The sequence below is a fragment of the Bubalus kerabau genome, chromosome 4 (genome assembly GCF_029407905.1).
Source record: "Bubalus kerabau isolate K-KA32 ecotype Philippines breed swamp buffalo chromosome 4, PCC_UOA_SB_1v2, whole genome shotgun sequence".
NCBI classification, from domain to species: domain Eukaryota; kingdom Metazoa; phylum Chordata; class Mammalia; order Artiodactyla; family Bovidae; genus Bubalus; species Bubalus kerabau.
This window is the reverse complement of record NC_073627.1, coordinates 119,430,613-119,452,347: the sequence shown is the minus strand read 5'-3', so window position 1 is coordinate 119,452,347 and position 21,735 is coordinate 119,430,613. Positions and strand designations below refer to the sequence as shown.

General features: G+C 41.4%; 1 protein-coding gene and 1 long non-coding RNA gene across 6 annotated transcripts in view; one reads left to right on the top strand and one right to left on the bottom strand.

Moving 5' to 3' along the window:
- The window catches only part of PRUNE2 (prune homolog 2 with BCH domain), a 295,032-nt gene that overhangs the window by 136,127 nt on the left and 137,170 nt on the right, over positions 1-21,735 (top strand). The gene's annotated exons all lie outside the window — the stretch shown is intronic.
- Positions 14,780-19,991, bottom strand: LOC129650159 (uncharacterized). Its single transcript, XR_008713636.1, has 3 exons — positions 19,858-19,991; positions 19,255-19,530; positions 14,780-14,916 (listed from the first exon to the last, which is right to left on the bottom strand). It is a non-coding gene; the product is annotated as an uncharacterized LOC129650159 (long non-coding RNA).

Sequence of the window (21,735 nt, the reverse complement as noted above, 5' to 3'; positions counted from 1 at the left end):
GGTCCACCTGTGTTGCTACAAATGAACTTTTGTTGTGGTTCAATTGCTTAGTCATGTCCGACTTTTTGCGACCCAACAAACAGCAGCATGCCACGCTTCCCTGTCCTTCACCATGAGCTTGCTCAAACTCATGTCCATTGAGTCAGTGATGCCATCCAACCATCTCCTCCCCTGTCATTCCCTTCTCCTCCTGCCTTCAATCTTTCCCAGCATCAGGATCTTTTCTAATGAGTTGACTCTTTGCATCAGGTGGCCAAAGTATTAGAGCTTCAGCTCAGCTTCAACATCAGTTCTTCTAATGAATATTCGGAATTGATTTCCTTTAGGATTGACAGGTTTGATCTCCTTACAGTCCAAAGGACTCTCAAGAGTCTTCTCCAAAACCAAAGCTCAAAAGCATCACTTCTTCGGCATTCAGCCTTCTTTATAGTCCAACTCTCACATCCATACCTGACTACTGGAAAAACCATAGCTTTGACTAGATGGGCCTTTGTTAGCAAAGTAATGTCTCTGCTTTTTAATATGCTATCTAGGTTTGTCATACCTTTTCTTCCAAGGAGCAAGCACCTTTTAATTTCTTGGTGGCTGAATAATATTCCATTGTATATATAGGTATATATCTCACATCTTTATCCATTTATCTGTCATCAGATCAGATCAGATCAGATCAGTCGCTCAGTCGTGTCCGACTCTTTGCGACCCCATGAATCGCAGCACGCCAGGCCTCCCTGTCCATCACCAACTCCCGGAGTTCACTCAGACTCACATCCATCGAGTCAGTGATGCCATCCAGCCATCTCATCCTCTGTCGTCCCCTTCTCCTCCTGCCCCCAATCCCTCCCAGCATCAGAGTCTTTTCCAATGAGTCAACTCTTCACATGAGGTAGCCAAAGTACTGGAGTTTCAGCTTTAGCATCATTCCTTCCAAAGAATAGGCCACCTAGTTTTTGAAATCCATGTGTATGACTGCCTATCAATAATTTGAGTGCATGTGTGCTAAGTTGCTTCAGTCCTGTCTGACTCTTTGCAACCCCATGGACTATAGCCTGCCAGGCTCCTCCATTCATGGGATTCTCCAGGCAAGAATACTGGGGTGGGTTCCCATGCCCTTCTTCAAGGGATCTTCCCCACCCAGTGATCAAACCCACATCTCCTGCAGCTCCTGCATTGCAGGTGGATTCTTTACCACTGAGCCACTGGGGAAGTCCATCAATAGTTTACATTGTCATAACTTGCAGTTAGCCCTTCCACAGGTAAGAAGACTTTTGCAAAGTCACAGAGGCTGTCCTTGGTTTTTCTTTAAGAGTTTGCTAGAGCTTGGAGACAAATAATTCCCAGAGTCTCAAGACATGTATGAACCATACAAGTGATTGCATAGCATCAGACTATGTCTTGCTGTGTTTGCTGTGGCCAAAAATGACTAGTGTAGGTTTTTTAAACAACTAAGTATTTTTGACAAAATGATTGTGAACATTGAATTGACAAATCCATCTCTCAGAGAGCCTTTATATATCAATAGCTGAAAAGCCATGGCAACTCTGTAACTTCTGTCTGTAGTGGGCAATGGTGTCTGCAAGGGAGAAGCACTGCATTTTGGCACTCAGTTCAGTTCAGTCGCTCAGTCTTGTCCGACTCTTTGCAACCCCATGAATCACAACACACCAGGCCTCCCTGTCCATCACCAACTCCCAGAGTCCACCCAAACTCATGTGCATCGAGTCGGTGATGCCATCCAGCCATCTCATCCTCTGTCGTCCTCTTCTCCTCCTGCCCCCAATCCCTACCAGCATCAGGGTCTTTTCCAATGAGTCAACACTTTGCAGGAGGTGGCCAAAGTATTGGAGTTTCAACCTCAGCATCAGTCCTTCCAATGAACACCCAGGACTGGTCTCCTTTAGGATGGACTGGTTGGATCTCCTTACAGTCCAAGGGACTCTCAAGAGTCTTCTCCAACACCACAGTTCATAAGCATCAATTCTTTGGCACTCAGCTTTCTTCACAGTCCAACTCTCACATCCATACATGACCACTGGAAAAACCATAGCCTTGACTAGACAGACCTTTGTTGGCAAAGTAATATCTCTGCTTTTTAATATCCTGTCTAGGTTGGTCATAGCTTTCCTTCCAAGGAGTAAGCATCTTTTGATTTCATGGCTGCAATCACCATCTGCAGTGAATTTTGACCCCAAAATATAAAGTCTGACACTGTTTCCACTGTTCCCCATCTATTTCCCATGAAGTGATGGGACCGGATGCCATGATCTTAGTTTTCTGAATGTTGAGCTTTAAGCCAACTTTTCCACTCTCCACTTTCACTTTCATCAAGAGGCTTTTTAGTTCCTCTTCACTTTTTGCCATAAGGGTGGTGTCATCTGCATATTTGAGTATGCAGATTTAGCTATGACATAAATCAAATTCCTTATGATTATACAGTGGAAGTGAGAAATAGATTTAAGGGACTAGATCTGATAGATAGAGTGCCTGATGAACTATGGACGGAGGTTCATGACATTGTACAGGAGACAGGGATCAAGACCATCCCCATGGAAAAGAAATGCAAAAATGCAGAATGGCTGTCTGAGGAGGCCTTACAAATAGTTGTGAAAAGAAGAGAAGTGAAAAGCAAAGAAGAAAAGGAAAGATATTCCCATTTGAATGCAGAGTTCCAAAGAATAGCAAGGAGAGATAAGAAAGCCTTTCTCAGCGATCAGCAAAGAAATAGAGGAAAACAACAGAATGGGAAAGACTAGAGATCTTGTCAAGAAAATTAGAGATACCAAGGGAACATTTCATGCAATGATGGGCTCGATAAAGGACAGAAATGGTATGGACAGAAGCAGAAGATATTAAGAAGAGGTGGGAAGAATACACAGAAGAACTGTACAAAAAAGGTCTTCACGACCCAGATAATCATGATGGTGTGATCACTCACCTGGAGCCAGACATCCTAGAATGTGAAGTCAAGTGGGCCTTAGAAAGCATCACTACGAACAAAGCTAGTGGAGGTGATGGAATTCCAGTTGAACTATTTCAAATCCTGAAAGATGATGCTGTGAAAGTGCTGCACTCAATATGCCAGCAAATTTGGAAAACTCAGCAGTGACCACAGGACTGGGAAAGGTCAGTTTTCATTCCAATCCCCAAGAAAGGCAATGCCAAAGAATGCTCAAACTACCACACAATTGCTGTCATCTCACATGCTAGTAAAGTAATGCTCAAGCCTGGCTTCAGCAGTACATGAACTGTGAACTTCAAGCTGGTTTTAGAAAAGGCAGAGGAACCAGAGATCAAATTGCCAACATCTGCTGGATCATCGAAAAAGCAAGAGAGTTCCAGAAAAACATCTATTTCTGCTTTATTGACTATGCCAAAGGCTTTGACTGTGTGGATCACAAGAAACTGTGGAAAATTCTGAAAGAGATGGGAATACCAGACCAGCTGACCTGCCTCTTGAGAAACCTATATGCAGGTCAGGAAGCAACAGTTAGAACTGGACATGAAACAACAGACTGGTTCCAAATAGGAAAAGGAGTACATCAAGGCTGTGTTATTTGTCACCCTGCTTATTTAACTTCTACACAGAGTACATCATGAGAAACGCTGGGCTGGAAGAAGCACAAGCTGGAATCAAGATTGCCGGGAGAAATATAATAACGTCAGATATGCAGATTTTGGCACTAGAATAGGTTAAAAACAAAAACCAAGCAACAAACACAGAAATCTTTTTTCCTTTAGCAGCCTAGGGAGCAGAGGCTGTTTTGTTTTCCTTTGTCTTTGGAGACCTTTTGCAGTTGACTCCACAGTCTAAAAGCCTGGCGTGGCGTTCAAGGATTTGTGAATTGAAAGGCAGCTTTGTACGGGACCGGGTGTGCTGATCTCTGACTTGTGTGGCCAGTTTGCTGCGAAGTTGCTTTGTATCCGGCATCAGTAATGTGGAAGCATCTTAATGAACCCACTGAGTGGCATGCTGTTCATGTTGGCCTTCTCATAAAGGAGCATTTATGTTGTCATTTGATGGAGTAAGCTGGAGTGGTTTTTCCTGCCTCACTCAGCATACTGTCTGCAAAACACACTTGACTGGTCTGTGGTCTTCATGGGCAGTACAGAGTATGGTGACTTCTTCCTTGGGAAATGCTTGAAAATAAAAGCAGAATGCATTAGCAGATTCTCTCATCTACTCTTCAGCCAGAATGACATTTAGGTTCAGTTTTCCCCTTTTCTGGTTCTTGCTGAATTTTCTAAAAATCAATGTGCAGAATGAACATTTAGCAAATTTTTTAAAATGTGAATTACCAAAAACTGTTTTTCATGTGTACATTTTACAGCCATTCAGAACTCTGTTCAGTGTTACTAGAACACCATCTTTAAACTCTCTATTTAAACTTACCATTCTCACTCTGCCACCCAGCGAGCCCTCACCCCAACTCCATCTTACTTTTCTTCATTGCACTTATCTTCCCATGACCTTGTTCTGGTTTGGGTATGTCTCTGGCTAGTATGGGGGAATCCTGTGAGCTGGGACTTGGTTCACTTCTACAGTCTCACACCTAAAGAGTGCCCAGCACATAACAGGACTTCAAACAATCTTTATTGACTATTTGAATAAGTAATACATATTTAGCAGCTTTGGAGGATTTGACTTGTTAAAACTTATTACTTCTATAATTAAAATTGTTGATAAAGTTAAATGTTTTTGGTAGTAGGAATTGTTCAAAGTGAAGACCTATAAGTTCTTTTTTAAAAAACATGTAGCATAAAATAGAGGTGCTAGTTCTAATCTAGAGGGTGAGCAGGTTTCTGGGGAAGAAAACCATACCTGTGTGATTCTTATCTTTAGGCAGCTGGGCTGGGCTGGCAAGGGTGGAGGTGGAGGAGCAGGAGGAGATGGGAACACCTCTGACCTGCTGTGATACATGTAGCTGGCGAGCAACTTCCAAATCATGGAAGGAAGAATGCAGAGGGTCATAAAAATGTGACTATACAACTCCTCACCACCTCTAGCCCCTCTTGCTCTTTTGGGAGCCTGAGCAAGGAGCCCAGAGGATTAGAAGGACAGTGAAGATGAGAATAGCAGACAAGGGACCTGAGAGGTAGATGGGAGAGGGGACTGAATGAATACAGGAGCCAGTGTCTTCTTCCACTAGCTGAGCTTTTAAACCACTGGCAGAATTGTACTGGGAAGGCTGGTTTCATTTAAAGACTCATGATGGAGCATTTAACACATATAGAGGGAGCCGATGAGCCTTTCCTATGTTGCTGCTAAGCCACTTCAGTCGTGTCCGACTCTGTGCGACCCCATAGACGGCAGCCCACCAGGCTGCCCCGTCCCTGGGATTCTCCAGGCAAGAACACTGGAGTGGGTCACCATTTCCTTCTCCAATGCATGAAAGTGGAAAGTGAAAGTGAAGTCGCTCAGTCGTGTCTGACTCTTAGCGACCCCATGGCCTGCAGCCTTCCAGGCTCCTCCTTCCATGGGATTTTCCAGGCAAGAGTACTGGAGTGGGGTCCCATTGCCTTCTCCTTTCCTATGTTAGGAGAGGAGAAAGAAGAGAAGTCAGCAAAGGAAGCAGGTAAAGAATAACAAGAGTGTTGTCATGCTGTCATAGAAGCTGAGGTTCTGGAAAATTGCTTTAGAAAAATAAAAGAGATGATCACTGTATGGCACAGGCAACTAAACTCAGTGCTCTGTGGTGACCTAATGGGAAGAAAATCTAGAAAATAGGGGACCTATGCATAGCTGATTTATTATGCTATACAGCAGAAACTAAGACAACATTGTAAAGCAAATATACTCCAATAAAAATTCATTTAAAAAAAAAAGAGACAATCAATGGGATCAAGAGCAATTAAACAGTGGAAAACGAGAAGAAAAGCCATCCTGTTTGAGTGGGTTGTTGGTTACTATAGTCAACAGTTTTAGTACAGGGGAGGGTTTATGCCTTTGTTCAACAAATATTTATCCATCACCAAGTATGTCTGAACACCAAAGAATATTCAAACTACCGCATAATTGTACTCATCTCACACGCTAGCAAAGTAATGCTCCAAATTCTCCAAGACAGGTTCCAACAGTACATGAACCATGAACTTCCAGATGTTCAAGCTGGATTTCGAAAAGGCAGGGGAAGCAGAGGTCAAATTACCAACATCCATTGAATCATCAAAAAAGCAAGCGAGTTCCAGAAAAACCTCTACTTCTGCATTATTGACTATGCCAAAGCCTTTTACTGTGTGGGTCACAACAAACTGTGGAAAATTCTTAAAGAGATGGGAATACTAGACCACCTAACCTGCCTCCTGAGAAATCTGTATGCAGCTCAAGAAGCAACAGTTAGAACTGGACATGGAACAACAGACTAGTTCCAAATTGGGAAAGGAGTACATCAAGGCTGTATATTGTCACCCTGCTTATTTAACTTATATGCAGAGTACATCATGCGAAATGCCGGGCTGGATGAAGCACAAGCTGGAATCAAGATTGCTGGGAGAAATATCAATTACCTCAGATATGCAGATGACACCACCCTTATGGCAGAAAGTGAAGAAGAACTAAAGAGCCTCTTGGTAAAAGTGAAAGAGGAGAGTGAAAAAGCTGGCTTAAAACTCAACATTCAGAAAACTAAGATCATGGCATCTGGTCCTATCACTTCATGGCAAATAGATGGGGAAACAAAGGAAACAGTGACAGACTTTATTTTTGGGGGCTCCAAAATCACTGCAGATGATGACTGCAGCCATGAAATTAAAAGACACTTTCTCGTTGAAAGAAAAGCTATGACCAACCTAGACAGCATATTAAAAAAGCAGAAACATTACTTTGCCAAAAAAGGTCCATCTAGTCAAAGCTATGGTTTTTCCAGTAGTCATGTGTAGATATGAGAGTTGGACTACAAAGAAAGCTGAGTGTCGAAGAATTGATGTTTTTGAACTGTGGTGTTAGAGAAGACTCTTGAGCGTACCTTGGACTGCAAGGAGATCAAACCAGTCAATCCTAAGGGAAACCAGTCCTGAATATTCTTTGGAAGGACTAATGCTGAAGCTGAAACTCTGATACTTTGACCACCTGATGTGAAGAATTGACTCACTGGAAAAGACCCTGATACTGGGAAAGATTGAAGGCAGGAGGAGAAGGGGATGACAGAGGATGAGATGGTTGGATGGCATCACCGACTCGATGGACATGAGTTTGAGTAAACTCCGGGAGTTGGTGATGGACAGGGAGGCATGGCGTGCTGCAGTCCAAGGGGTCACAAAGAGTCGGATACAACTGAATGACTGAACTGAACTGAAGTATGTCTGAGGGCTTCCTAGGTGTCGCTAGTGGTAAAGAACCCACCTGCCAGTGTAGGAGACTTAAGAGACACAGGTTCAATCCCTGGGTTGGGAAGATCCCCTGGAGCAGGGCACAACACCGCACTCCAGTATTCTTGCCTGGAGAACCCCATGGACAGAGAAGCCTTGTGGGCTACAGTCCATAGGGTCACAAGGAGTCAGACACGACTGAGATGACTTAGCACGCATGCAAGTATGTCTGAGACACCATCCTAGATAGTGGGGAATGTAGCCAAGAATAAGACAGATGAGACCATGATTTCATGGAGCTTACTTCTACTTGGAGTAGGGGGTGAAGCAGCTGTGATATTGGTGATGGTGGAGAAGATGATAAATAATAAATAAGGGAAATAAGATAACTTCAAATACTGATAATTGAGTGTGTGTATATGTGGGGGAGGGGCATGAACAGTTAGTGACAGTGGTAAGATGGTGAAGGATAATACTTAGATTGATTTAGAGAAGAAGTCCTCACAGAAGAAGTGATATCTGAACTCCCTGTAGAACAAGAAGAAGCCCAAAAGAAGAAAGACTAGGAATAGCACATTTTAGGCTGAAATGGGGCAAATGCAAAGATGCAAAAGCAGGAACAAGATTGATGTATTCAAGAACAAGAAGGCCAGTGTGACTGGCCATCAGATAGTGAGGGGAAGTGGTACAAAATGAAATGAGAGAGGTGTGTAGGACCCAAATCATGTGAATGAAAGCAAGATTCCCCAAAGAAATGGATGGGAAGATGCATTATCTGTGAACATGATCCCATTGTCTAAGAAGTTTCATTTGGCAGAGAGAAATAGAATGTTAACTGGTTCAGATGCAGAACCTAGTAACACATATTTTATTTTCAGTAAAGGAGAATTAAGCATCCTTAAAGACAAAAAGGGAAGAATCCACAAGCAAAGAGAGAATTGACTCCTTTTCCTTCAGTGACCATTAGTAATATATTCTCCCCCCAAAGCACACAGCCACCCACTAAATGCTGGCATTAATCTCATACAGATAGGCTTTGCCTGGAGAGTGAACATATGGCATCCCCTGCAACTTTCAACTCTGCTTAGAGCTCATTTGTAAAATCTAAGAATGAAACTGTACTTACATGGGTGTGTTTATTCTGACATTTAAAACTCCTAAAGAATAGACACTGGGAAAAAAAAAAAAAACAGAAAAGAATAGACACTGGGTCAAGGATTCTAAAGCTAGATGTTAGAAACCATCTAGTCTAACTTCTCTGTTTTATAGGTGAAGGAGGAGACTGAGGCACAAAAGGATATTGGTTAAACCATGTTCAGAAAGCTAGACATTGATGGTGGAGACCTGATTCTGTCTCCTAATTCCTGATACAAATGTCTTCTCACTAGATAAGGCTGTGCCTTCAACATTAAAGTCTGAAAGTCCAAGGATGGATAGATGGATGGATCCATGCATGGGTTATTCATTTATCTATACAAGAAAGATTGAGCAACCACCCAATCAAGCAGTGTGCTAATGGCTAGAATTGCAAGTATAAGAGCTGTTTATAGTGCCTTTCTCTACTTCATGCCCTTTCTTTCCTCAGTCTATTCTAGGCAGGTTTATAATCCTGCCATTCCATTAGGATTTCTCTGATCAAGGTTATTTAAAACCTCTGTTGTCAAATTTAAGAGTAATTTACCTGTTCATATCTTTCTTGGTATCTCAGCAGCATTCAAACCAATTGATTGCTTCCTGCTTTATGACAACAATTTTGTTTTGGCTTATAAGACATAATTTTGTTCCGCCTTCTTCCTCCCATCTTCTAGAAGTTCCTTTTCTATTTCTTTTGCTGACTTCTACTCTTCAGCTTAACTATTAAATGTTGGAGTTCCCAGCTTGATTCCAGCTCATCTTCTTTTCTGCAACTCCATGCTCACTCTAGGTGATTGTATGTCAGTGATCCCTAAATGAACATCTGCTGCTCACCTCAAACTTGCATCTCTCACTGGCCTGTTTGGCACCTCCATTTAAATGTCTGATAGGTAATTCACATTTAACATGTCCTAAACAGAACTTTTGACTTTTTCTTTAACTCTGCTTTGCACCATTCTCGTCCCTTTTTCTCATTAAATTCATTTTTAGCAAGTGTTTTCTATGTACCAGATTCTATTCTAGATATTGGGTATAAAGTCACGAACGAAACAGACAAAACCCCCTGTGGTCCAGTAGTTTATGTGCCAGTGGAGGGAGAATGATCTCAAGGAAGCCAAGCCGATGATGACTTGTTTAGTCCAAAAACAGTCGTCGTCACAGTCGCCACCTCTCGCCTTGGCCTTTGCAATAACGTAACTGGTCTCCCTGCTCCTACCATTTTGCTGTCCAATCTCTATAAAATTACCAGAGTCATTGTATGAAGCTCAAATAAAAACAAAAATTTTAAGTTGGACTCCCCCTCACCAGCTTTAAACCTCTAGTAGCTTCCCATTGCTCTTTAACTGGACGATAATTGCTTTATAATATTGTGTTGATTTCTTCCATACAACAACATAAATCAGCCAAAACTATATATATATATATATAATACATATATTAAATATATATATGAAATATATATGGGAATATGTGAATATATATATATATATATATATGAATGAAATCCTTGGTAGCTCAAATGATAAAGAATCTACCTGCAGTGCAGTAGACCCAGGTTTGATCCCTGGGTCAGGAAGATCCTCTGGTGAAGGGAATGGCTTCTCACTCCAGTAGAGTAACACTTTCATTTTTCATATATATAGCCTCCCTCTTGAGCCTCTTTTCCCCTTGACCTATAACTCTTAGAATAAATTCCAAATTCATTCCCATGACCCACAAATCTCTGCATTATCTAGTCCTTCCTGACACTCAGATGCATTCCCCATGGCCCTTGGCTACAGCTATGTCAACTTCCCCTCTGTTTTCTAATCCACTGAGTTGATCCTAGGGCCTTTGCATGTGCTGAAATATTCTGGAATACTCTGACCTCTGAATTTGAAGAAGCTGGCCATTTCTTATCGTTCAAAGATGTCAGCTCAAATATAACCTTATCAATTCCCAGCTTTCTCAATTTAAACCTGCCTTTCCACTTCATCATGCTCTCTCATCACAGTATGTTGTATTCTACTTGGCACTTAATTACCATTAGAATTGACTTATTTATTTACCTATTATCTGACTTCATGTACTAAAATGCACCCCCATGAGAGCAGTGATGTGGTCTGTCTTGTTGGCTACCTTATTACCAGTACCTCGAACAATACCTGACCCACAGAAGTTGTTCATAAATATTTGTTCTGTATATAATATACATAATATACACAATATTCTAGTGAATAAATGACTATATTAATGAATGAGGATGTTGCCTAACATGTAATCTTACAAATTTAACAAAGTTGAGATCTACTGGTCAACTCTAGAGTGACCCTAGTAAAGCCTTGTTTGGACAGGAATTCCTGTCTTTAGTAGCATCTCCCAAATGGTGCAATATGCTGTAAGTGCATAGCCCATGGCAACAAACTGGTATTTCCTTTCTTCTGTTCCTTGACTCTTGGACACATCTCACTACTTAAGTACAAATGAAGTCTTCCTCTTGCCCACACTGTCCCATCCCCTGGTCTTGCCCCATCTTTCCAGTTACTACTCTCTTTTTCCATTCCAAGCCTCCCAGTTCATCCCTTCCTGTCTATCTGCTCTTCTCTGGTGTTCATCCATGTGGCTTTTAATCTCTCACTCCTCAGAGAGAGGAGGGGAGCTGGATAGATAAGACCCAAATACTCTACTGGGGATGGGGCATATGAAACCTCACCCATTATTTTTGTCTCATCACTGTCCATTGGAGGAACTGGGCAAGTGAACTGTCAACTTCTGGTTGATGTGCTGAGTTATGATTGTGTTTCCTCCGGGGGAGTAGAGAAGAGCCACATCTAACTCATCCTTGGGGTGAGCACTTCCAGAAGAACAGCTAACTTGTAAGCTAGAGCTCACTTAGTGTACTACGGCTTCCTACGTAACTTACAAACACCTACTGTGTACTCAGCCTATACTGCAACAGGCACTACTCTAAGCCCTTTTCAGGTAACTTGTTTAAAACCTCATGTAACTCTGTGAGATCAGTTCTCATTATCCCATCTAATGGATGAGGAAACTAAAATTTACTTGCTCAAGATCTCATAACCAGTAAGTAACATAACTGGACTTCAAACCCAGATAGCCTTAACTCCAATGCCTGGATGCTTTATCATTGCACTATAATACCACCCCTGCCAGAAGACTTCAGTCTTCTTATCACTGGAGATAAACTTTGAAAGAAGAGTAGTTGTCAGGTGGCGTAGAAAGGGAATCATGGTATACCAGGTGGAGGGAACACAGGTATGCGATGTCAAGAGTTGTTTCAGGGCTTCTCTGGTGGCTCAGTGGCAAAGAATCCACCTGCTAGTGCAGGAGACATGAGTTTGATCCCTGATCCAGGAAGATCCCACATGCTGCTGAGCAGCTAAGCCCATGCACCACAACTACTGAACCTGTGCTCTAGATTTCTGGAGCATAACTACTGAGCCCATGTGTGTGACTGCTGAAGCCCACATACTCTAGAGCCTGTGCTCTGCAACAAGAGAAGCCACTGCAATGAGAAGGGCTGCACGCTGCAACCAGAGAGCAGCCCTGGCTCACCACATCTAGAGAAAAGTCTATGAAGCAATGAAGACACTGCACAGCCAAAAATAAATACATAAATAAATTTTTTTTTTTTTAAAAGAAGTGTTTCAGAGGTGACAAGCATTCACTGGGGCTGGAGCAGAGATGCAGTGGGGAATGATGGAATCTGCTTTTATCAGTTTAAAAAAAATTGCAAATCAGAAAGTATATGCCCAATATCTCCTGCTCTCACTTGAAGATTGCCCTGTCTGAGATTTATCTTGAATGTAACTAAAAGCACCTTATGTTGCTTGTCTGGAGCAAACTAAGTTGCTGGCACCCAAGTGTATCCATTTAGACTCCTCACATGTCAACAGTCAAGTTCATGGAGAAGGGCCTTGCTCTGCAGCTCAGTCTGATTCTGTCTTCAGCTGCTATGTACCCACACATGAGAATCAGGAGTAAAGGATGTGTAATTGGTCATTCTGCACGGTGTACATTTTGAAAACATAAAATAAATGGGGTAAACTTGGAGACTTTGGAAAGGGATGGGCAGAGGATGGGATTAAAATGATAACAAATATCTCACAACCTCTCTCTGATTTTGTTAAGAGATAAAACGAACATTTATGAAACCTGTGGGCTGATGCAGAACAACTGGGAAAACTGGAAAAAGTGAATTTTAAAGGTGGGTTTTCTCCAGAAAGCTCAAGCCAAGCAGACAACGTCTTTGCACAGTCAATCTCTCTCTCTGTATGTTTCTCCACCCAACACTCTTACCGCCTTTATTAACAGGTTATCCAGAGATGGCTTTGGATGACTTTGTCCTATATGAACCCGCACTATAATGTGTTTGGAAACACATTAAATCCTTGCAGAACTCAGATGCAACACTTTTTATGGATGACCTGAACATAGCACAGTGAATTACAACACCAGTATGGCAACCTCCAATTTGGCTAAAAGATCCTTGTTCCAATAGTCCTTTTTGCTTAAAGTTATCAACCTTAAAATAAAAATGATCAAGGGATTTGTTCCAGACCTTCCAGGTCTGTTGATGTATAGTTTGGAAATATTTTGAAGCAATGCAAGTTCTATGACAGTATTTTGAAAAATATGATAGACCTGATTGTTTGACACAGGTGGTCCCCAACTTACCATGGTTCAACTTCCAACTTTTCAACTTTATGAGTGTGAAAGCAATAGACATTCAGTAGACATCATACTTCGAATTTTGATATTTTCTCAGGCTCTGATACTCTCTAGTGATAGTGAGCAGTGGCAGCAAGCCAAACCTCCCAGACAGCCATGAGATCTTGAGAGTAAAAACTGATACACTAATAACCATTCTGCTCCGCCCAAAAGTTCTGTTTTTCTTTTACTGTCCAGTATTCAATAAATTGCATGAGATAGCACCTTATTGTAAATAGGCTATGGGTGAGATGATTTTGCCCAACTATAGGCAAGTGTTCTAAGCACATTTAAGGTAGGCCAGGCTAAGCTATGAAATTCAGTAGGTTAGGTATACTGAAAGCATTTTCACCTTATGATATTTTCAGTGCATGATGGGATTATCAGGATGTTGAGGAAGATCTGTAACATTATTTGAATCATAATTTATGAGTCATTTAAAAATTGCACGTATAACCAATACAGTAGCTCATGCTCAGTCACTAAGTCATGTCCAGCTCTTTGTCTTGTAGCCCACCAGGCTTCTCTGTCCATGGGATTTCCCAGGCAAGAATACTGGACTGGGTTGCCATTTCTTCTCCAACAATAGCCATAAATTTCATGTAATGCTATAAATAATGTATTCTGAAAGCTAGATAGGGTAAATGAACTAACACATTGCTATTTGGAGCTTATGGTTTCTTTTTTTTTTTTTTTACTTTGATCAATGATCTTAAGTTAAAAAAAAATTAAAGACATATTTTTAAATTATTTAGTGAAAATTGTGTATTTTCATCAGTCTTTTAATGACTTGTTTTCCAGTGGAAATTCAGAGCCATCTAGTGACCAAAAATAAAATGTCTAAAATAAACATAACCAAAAAATATATAAATAAATCCTCCCAAGAAGGAGAAAATCAGTTACTTAACCCTGGTCTTTGAGGCCCAAAGATAAAATTATATCCAGCTCATGCCTATAAAATCAGAGTTCCCAAATTCAATAGAATAAATCTTTGGTTCCTTTGGGGCCCAAAGACTACAAACAAAGACTTGGAACATGTCTTATTAATTTTTGCAGTGTTTGAATGCAAATATCACCTTATCAAATGAGATCTGTGTGACCTACACAAATAAAAGTTACTCTTCCTCACAGACTCTTTTGTTTTAAAGAGATTAAAAAGTGTAATTTATTGTTTTATTTAATTCAAATAATTTATTTTTGGCTGCGCTGGTTTTCATTGCTGCCTGAGGGCTTCCTCTAGCTGGCACATGGAGGCAGCTCTCTAGTTGTGGCGCACGGGTTTCCCATTGTGGTGGCTTCTCTTGTTGTGGAGCGTGGGTCCTAGGGCTCATGGCCTCAGTAGCTGTGGCATGTGGAATCTTCCCAGACCAGGGATCGAGCCTGTGTCCCCTGCGTTGGCAAGCGGATTCCTAACCACTGGACCACAGGGAAGCCCTCCTCATATATTCTTATCCCTTTTCTTGATGGTGTGTTCTACTCTTGAGCAGTTTATGTATTTTCTTTCTGGAGAAAAGAGAAGCTGTGGGCGTCTTTCAGGAGGTGAAGCTGATGGTGGAAGGAGTGAGGAAGTGTGGGGTGGTGCTCAGCTCAGTTCCCAACTGAGGATTCTACTTATAGTCATTTTGACCAGAAGGGTTTGGGCAGTTCTGTTCATTCAGTGAACCTCTGTTGAATCTTGTTAAGTATAGGTTTCTTGCTAGGCACAGATGCGGTAAATCTATGATGTGCTTGGGGAGCCAGCATGTTCAGCTTGGCTGGCGGAGAGCAAGTCTGAAAAGACACAATAGGAGGTGAGGGTGGCGAGGTAAAACATAGCCATGATGTAGAACACTGGGACACTTACGTTTTACTTTTGGAGGACTTTGACTAACTTCATGGTAATATTTAAGAAGATTAATGGGATTGCCGCATGCTGGGTAAAGAAATGACGGGAAGAGCAGTTAGGTTGTTCTGATAGTTTGGGACAGAAATCATAAGCATACAACCTAGGATTATTACAGTCAGAAACAGTGGTCAGAGAAAAGATGAATCTTTGGTACTGATATGGGGGAAGAATGGGTGGTACTGTAAAGGGTCAATGCAAAATTTCTGTCCTAGATGATAAGGAAAAGAAAGATAATACCAGTGATAGAAATAAAGACCCCCAGGGAAGTAGCTGATGTGTCACAGGGAGAGTATGAGTTTGGTTCATTCATTCAGAAAAGTACCTGCTATGTGGACGCTGTGGCTGGTGTGACAATAGGCTTCAATAGCCAGTGACCCAGGGAAGAGCAAGTTAGTTCCCCTTCTACACCTGGGGGTCAGATATGATGCAACTGATCAGCTCTTTCCCAGGTGCATCATTTTATTATAACTAATTTATTTAAAATCCAAACAACTCTGAGAGGTAGCTATTAATATGTGAATTATATCAAGGAGACAACGGAAAGTCAAAGAGATGTAACAATGAATTCACAGTCACACAAGAACGCTGTGACGGAGGTGACTTTGGATGCACTGTTTCCAGGGCACCTCCCTAAATTGTCTCCAGCAAGACCCAGACAAAGAGGTGAGCAAGGCCTCTAGGGTTGAGAACGCTGCCTGCACCGCTGTCAGTGGCCTCTAGCCAAAGGGCTTGTTTCTTTTGATCTGGAGTCTGTGTCTCCAGCCTTACTTTGCACTGCAGCAAGGTCTTGTCCCATTTTGCCACCTTCTGATCTGCCACCTTCTGCTCTTCTCCTTCCTGAGCCCTCTGAGCCCTCCCAGGCTTCACTGCCTGATCTGGATCCCTGGTCAGGGGTGGCCATGGCACAGAGAAGGGTCAGAGACTTGACTTTGAGTTCTTAGCCATTTGCTGTTTTTTGTTTGTTTGTTTTCTGGACTAGTCACAGAAACTCCTTGGAGCCTCAGTCTTCTCTTCTATAAAGTGGGAGAAATGCTACCTGCCTATCAGGATGGCAGGGGTTAAATGAGATAACGTAGATATAAGCACTTTTGTGGATTATGAAGTTTGCCAACAAAGGTCCGTCTAGTCAAGGCTATGGTTTTTCCAGTGGTTATGTATGGATATGAGAGTTGGACTGTGAAGAAAGCTGAGCACTGAAGAATTGATGCTTTTGAACTGTGGTGTTGGAGAAGACTCTTGAGAGTCCTTTGGACTGCAAGGAGATCCAACCAGTCCATCCTAAGGGAGATCAGTCCTGGGTGTTCATTGGAAGGATTGATGCTGAAGCTGAAACTCCAATACTTTGGCCACCTCATGCGAAGTGTTGACTCATTGGAAAAGACTCTGATGCTGGGAGGGATTGGGGGCAGGAGGAGAAGGGGACAGCAGAGGATGAGATGTCTGGATGGCATCACAGACTCAATGGACATGAGTTTGAGTGAACTCCGGGAGTTGGTGATGGACAGGGAGGCATGGCATGCTGCGATTCATGGGGTCGAAAGAGTCGGACATGACTGAGCGACTGAACTGAACTGAACTGATGACATGTAAGATGCCTGCATCCTTTTTGATACCCCAACTCAACAGGGCCATCATTTCCTCTCCTTGTTATGCCTTCTTGATTCTTTGTCAACTTTCAGCACTAACCCAGAAGACCCATCAGAGCCTGCCAGACTGAGATTTATGCATGCAGATGCCTCTGAATCCGAATCACTAGTGGCTAGACAGGACTGAGGGTTCAATCCTACTTCTCAGTTTCAATAATCCAATGTTTAAGTAAGTTCTATATGGTTTGCCCTGAAAACCTTAGTACAGTTTTACACATTAATAGTATCAGATGTATAAAAACTATAAACTAAAAAAGAACTTCTTTTGGAAGTGTAATTATTTTTCCTTTTTTAACATTTTTCTAGTTTTATAAGTTTTGAGTAATTTTTTATTATTGGAGATTAATTGCTTTACAAATGCTGTGATAGTTTCTGCTGTGCAATAAAGTGAATCAGCTATATGTATATATATATATCCCTTCTCTCTTGAGCCTCGAGAGTTTTGAGTAATTTTGAAACTTCATATTTTCTTTTAAAATCTCCTGATTGAAGATAACAAATGTTCACTGGAAACAGAAAATTATAGCTGAAAATTATTTTTTTCCAAATTTACAAAACTAAGTAGAAAAAGAATAAAAGTAAGTTTTCAAATCGTGTTTTATGTACTTTTTAAACCATGTATACTTCTGAAGTCATTAAAGCTTAAAACAGCACTAAGACTTTTGGGCTAGTTTTATAAACTAATGCTATTTTTCTCGGATTTTCTCAGAGTGTGGTCCGTGAATGACAGGCACCAGAATCTTGTAGAGTGCCTGTTAAAATGTGAATTCCTGGCTCCTGCCTCAAGTCTCTGGGGTAGGGGCCAGGAATCCACATTTTAAACGCATTCCTTGGGTGATTCCTCATGAACTCATGAACTAATATTTATTTTCAGTGCTATAATCTCTTAACCATTCCACAAAAAACAAAGCTTTGGGTTTCATTGATATATTCTTCCTCACCCTGATTATTATCACAATTATTAATACCCATCAGGCCTTTCACTTTGGCCATGATTTATGGGCATTTTCTAATACTAGTCATCTCCAATAGAAAAACTCAAAATAGCTTATGGATCCTTTTGTTTCAAAAATCTCAGCCTTGTAAAGTAAATCAGACACAGAGGAAGAAATATCCTATGCCATCCCTTATATGTGGAATCTAGAAAGAAATGATACAAATGAACTTACAAAACAGAAAGAGTCCCACAGACTTAGAAAACACACTTACTGTTGCTGGGGAGAGGGATAGTTAGGGAGTTTGGGAAGGTCTTGTCAGTTCAGTTCAGTTCAGTTCAGTCGCTCAGTCGTGTCCGACTCTTTGTGACCCCATGAATCACAGCATGCCAGGCCTCCCTGTCCATCACCAACTCCCGGAGTTCACTCAGACTCATGTCTATCAAGTCAGTGATGCCATCCAGCCATCTCATCCTCTGTCGTCCCCTTCTCCTCCCACCCCCAATCCCTCCCAGCATCAGAGTCTTTTCTAGGTCAACTCTTCACATGAGGTGGCCAAAGTACTGGAGTCTCAGCTTTAGCATCATTCCTTCCAAAGAAATCCCAGGGCTGATCTCCTTCGGAATGGACTGGTTGGATCTCCTTGCAGTCCAAGGGACTCTCAAGAGTCTTCTCCAACACCACAGTTCAAAAGCATCAATTCTTCAGTGCTCAGCTTTCTTCACAGTTCAACTCTCACATCCATACATAACCACTGGAAAAACCATAGCCTTGACTAGACAGACCTTTGTTGGCAAAGTAATGTCTCTGCTTTTGAATATGCTATCTAGATTGGTCATAACTTTCCTTCCAAGGGGTAAGCGTCTTTTAATTTCATGGCTACAGTCACCATCTGCAGTGATTTTGGAGCCCCCAAAATAAAGTCTGACACTGTTTCCACTGTTTCCCCATCTATTTCCCATGAAGTGATGGGACCGGATGCCATGATCTTTGTTTTCTGAATGTTGAGCTTTAAGCCAACTTTTTCACTCTCCTCTTTCACCTTCATCAAGAGGCTTTTGAGTTCCTCTTCACTTTCTGCCATAAGGGTGGTGTCATCTGCATATCTGAGGTTATTGATATTTCTCCCGGCAATCTTGATTCCAGCCTGTGCTTCTTCCAGCCCAGCGTTTCTCATGATGTCCTCTGCATAGAAGTTAAATAAGCAGGGTGACAATATACAGCCTTGACGTACTCCTTTTCCTATTTGGAACCAGTCTGTTGTTCCATGTACAGTTCTCACGGTTGCTTCCTGACCTGCATACAAATTTCTCAAGAGGCAGGTCAGGTGGTATGGGAAGGTCTTGTACACACTGCTATATCCAAAATGGATAACCAACAAGGACCTACTGTGCAGGACATGGAACTCTACTCAGTGTTATGTCGCAGCCTAGATGGGAGGGGGTTTTGTGGGAGAATGGCTACATGTATATGTATGTATATGAGTCCCTTCACTCTTCACCTGAAACTACCACAACATTGTTAATCAGCTCTACCCCAATAAAAAATAAAAGGTTTAAAGTCTAAAAAAAAAAAGACTCAGACTTAATCCTTCTCTAGAGCCATTACTACTCTACATAAAAGACAGTTTTTGACAACTCACATCACTCAGAATGTATCCAAGCAATCAGTGGAAGCTTCTCTTTGATTTGGCCGGTTGACAGTGTTTATTCTGGCAGTAGTTAGTATATCTAAATATTAACTAATTAATCTAGCTTGTAATATTCGCTGCTGGTTTCGTTGAATGAGGTGGGAGTAGGTCAAAGCTTCAGACCATTCGCTGTCTCCAAATGCAAACAAAGTAGCATTTGTTTGTAGGTGGAACCAAATGATTATAAATGAACAAGCCGGCCGTCTCCTGGGATTGGACAAAAAGGTCCTGTAAATGGAGAATTGTATCAACAAACAGCTGTTGGGAAAATACTATTATGCTGTAATAGCTGCTATTAAAATCCATTAGCAATCTTGATGGCCTGTTTGAATTTGATGCATCATTTGCTCTGAATAGCATTTTTTTCCTAAAGTTTTCTAGTAGAATTTATGCAGATTGATAGGCGAGTGCAGTGACATTCTGGGAGATTAATACCGATTATATACTTTGCCTGCACTGGCTAATCCAGCCCTGAGAATGCTGCAAGTACTACAGTTTAATTATCACTGGGGGGAAAATACACAGCATCCAAAAACATCCCCAGGGTCTACTCACACTTAGTGTGAAGCATCCGATTTGTTTCTATGACAAACGTTATACCAATAAGCAGGTCCCCTGTTTCCCACTCTTAACAACCCGGCTTTTCCTCATTCCAGACTCTAGAGAGTTCTCCGGGGAGGACGCAGTGCTCTTGGCACACATGCCTGGCCGAAAACATTATATATCTAATGAGATTTTAAAAAGCACATGTGTTGGCAAACAGAAGGCAGCTGTTGGAAGGTGGAGGGCGCGTCTCAAGGTTGGGATGAAACGCAAGGCGTCGGAGCTGCCGGGAAGAGTAGGGAAGTAGCGCCACCTGGCTGGTGAGCGAATCAAAAAGCTTCCAGGAGTTGGATTAATCCAGAGAGGAGAGCGGTCAGGCCCTGGTCTGTGCCAAATTCCCGGTTCCCCTGCGTCCCATGGGATCAAGGATATAGTTCGCGCAGATTAGAAGAGACACCAGGGTAAATGTCCTATCCATGTTGGGAGAATTAAATCACAACATAATTTTGTATCTGAAAAAGTACTTCTTTCTGACAAATGAATCAATTTGCAAGATCTCTCATCAACTGGAGGATTTTCAGGTTTTCACCCTAAAGGTTCTGTAAAGACCTGCCTTTTAATAAGACTCTGGGTGTTTGAATGCATTTTCAAGTTGAAAAAGCAAGATTGGAGAGGACAGAGCAGTTATCTGGATTACCTTTTCTTCAGTGAAGGTACAAAATCTTAGGTAGGTCCCGTGTAACTTTTTCTTTAAGCAAACTCTCATATGACTGTCACTTACATTATATTTATCAATGTTCTGTGTGAGGATAGAAAACCATTGATTTAAAATACAGATTTACTTGAAATTCTGTATGATCAATGTTGTAAGTACTTTTAATTAGATCTTATGCACATCTTGAATCAGTTCCTTCCCCAAATTTTGGACTCTGGGACTTCAAGTTTTAGAATCTAATATTTAATGGGTTGAGAATTTTAGTTGGTTTAATGAATGAAAAATTTTAAATGGCCATTTTAGAAGTTCATCCTTTCTGTTCCTAAAAACTGAGTTCTCTTTTTAAAAAATCCCCTTTACCCTATGGTCCAATAATATCTGCTCAGGTTATAAGTGAAACAGCAAGCTGGCAGTTGTGGAATGGGGCTGGAGAAAGTAGGAGTTCTTTGTTTTTAAATTACATTTTATATTTAGACTACTATTCAGAGGTACTTTGTTGATTATTCTGGCCTAAGGAATATTGAGTGTTAAGAAATGGTCCCAACAACTTGAAGCACCAGCTAGTCCTGGAATTTCATATGTTAGGTTGAAAGGCCACAGGGAGGTAGGAGGGCAAGGAATCTCTCTAAATCATTAACTTTGTGTTGTCAGCTGTTTGATACTTCATATTATTGCACTTTAAATATTTTTGTGACAGGTATTTTTTATTGAACACTTATAGTCAGCTCTGCTGTTATGCTGGTTCTGGAAATGTGGATTTATTCCAGTACAACTAATATATTAGGGAACAGCTTCAGCATAATGCAAATTTCATTTTTAATTGTGCATGATTTTGTCCTTGAGAAATACCAGGTGAATGCAGAAAATACCACCTAACTGAATGGAGCCCAGTAGGAAGATACAAAATACATGTGCATCACACACAGACATCCCTCAAATGTGGACCAGCTCCTTCAGTTCACAGCATGTGTTATAACCCACACCCATCCTTGTCTAGAGTTAGAACTTTCAGTCTGATTTCAGATAACCCTCCTTCAAGCACTTCACAGTAACCCCCCAAGTTATAACTCTTCCCAGTGCCTGTTTTGGAAAGCAAACTGTAAGTCTTCTCAAAGTGTTGTATTTATTACAGTATTTGTTAGTCACTTACCATGTACAAAACTGCTACTATTTTT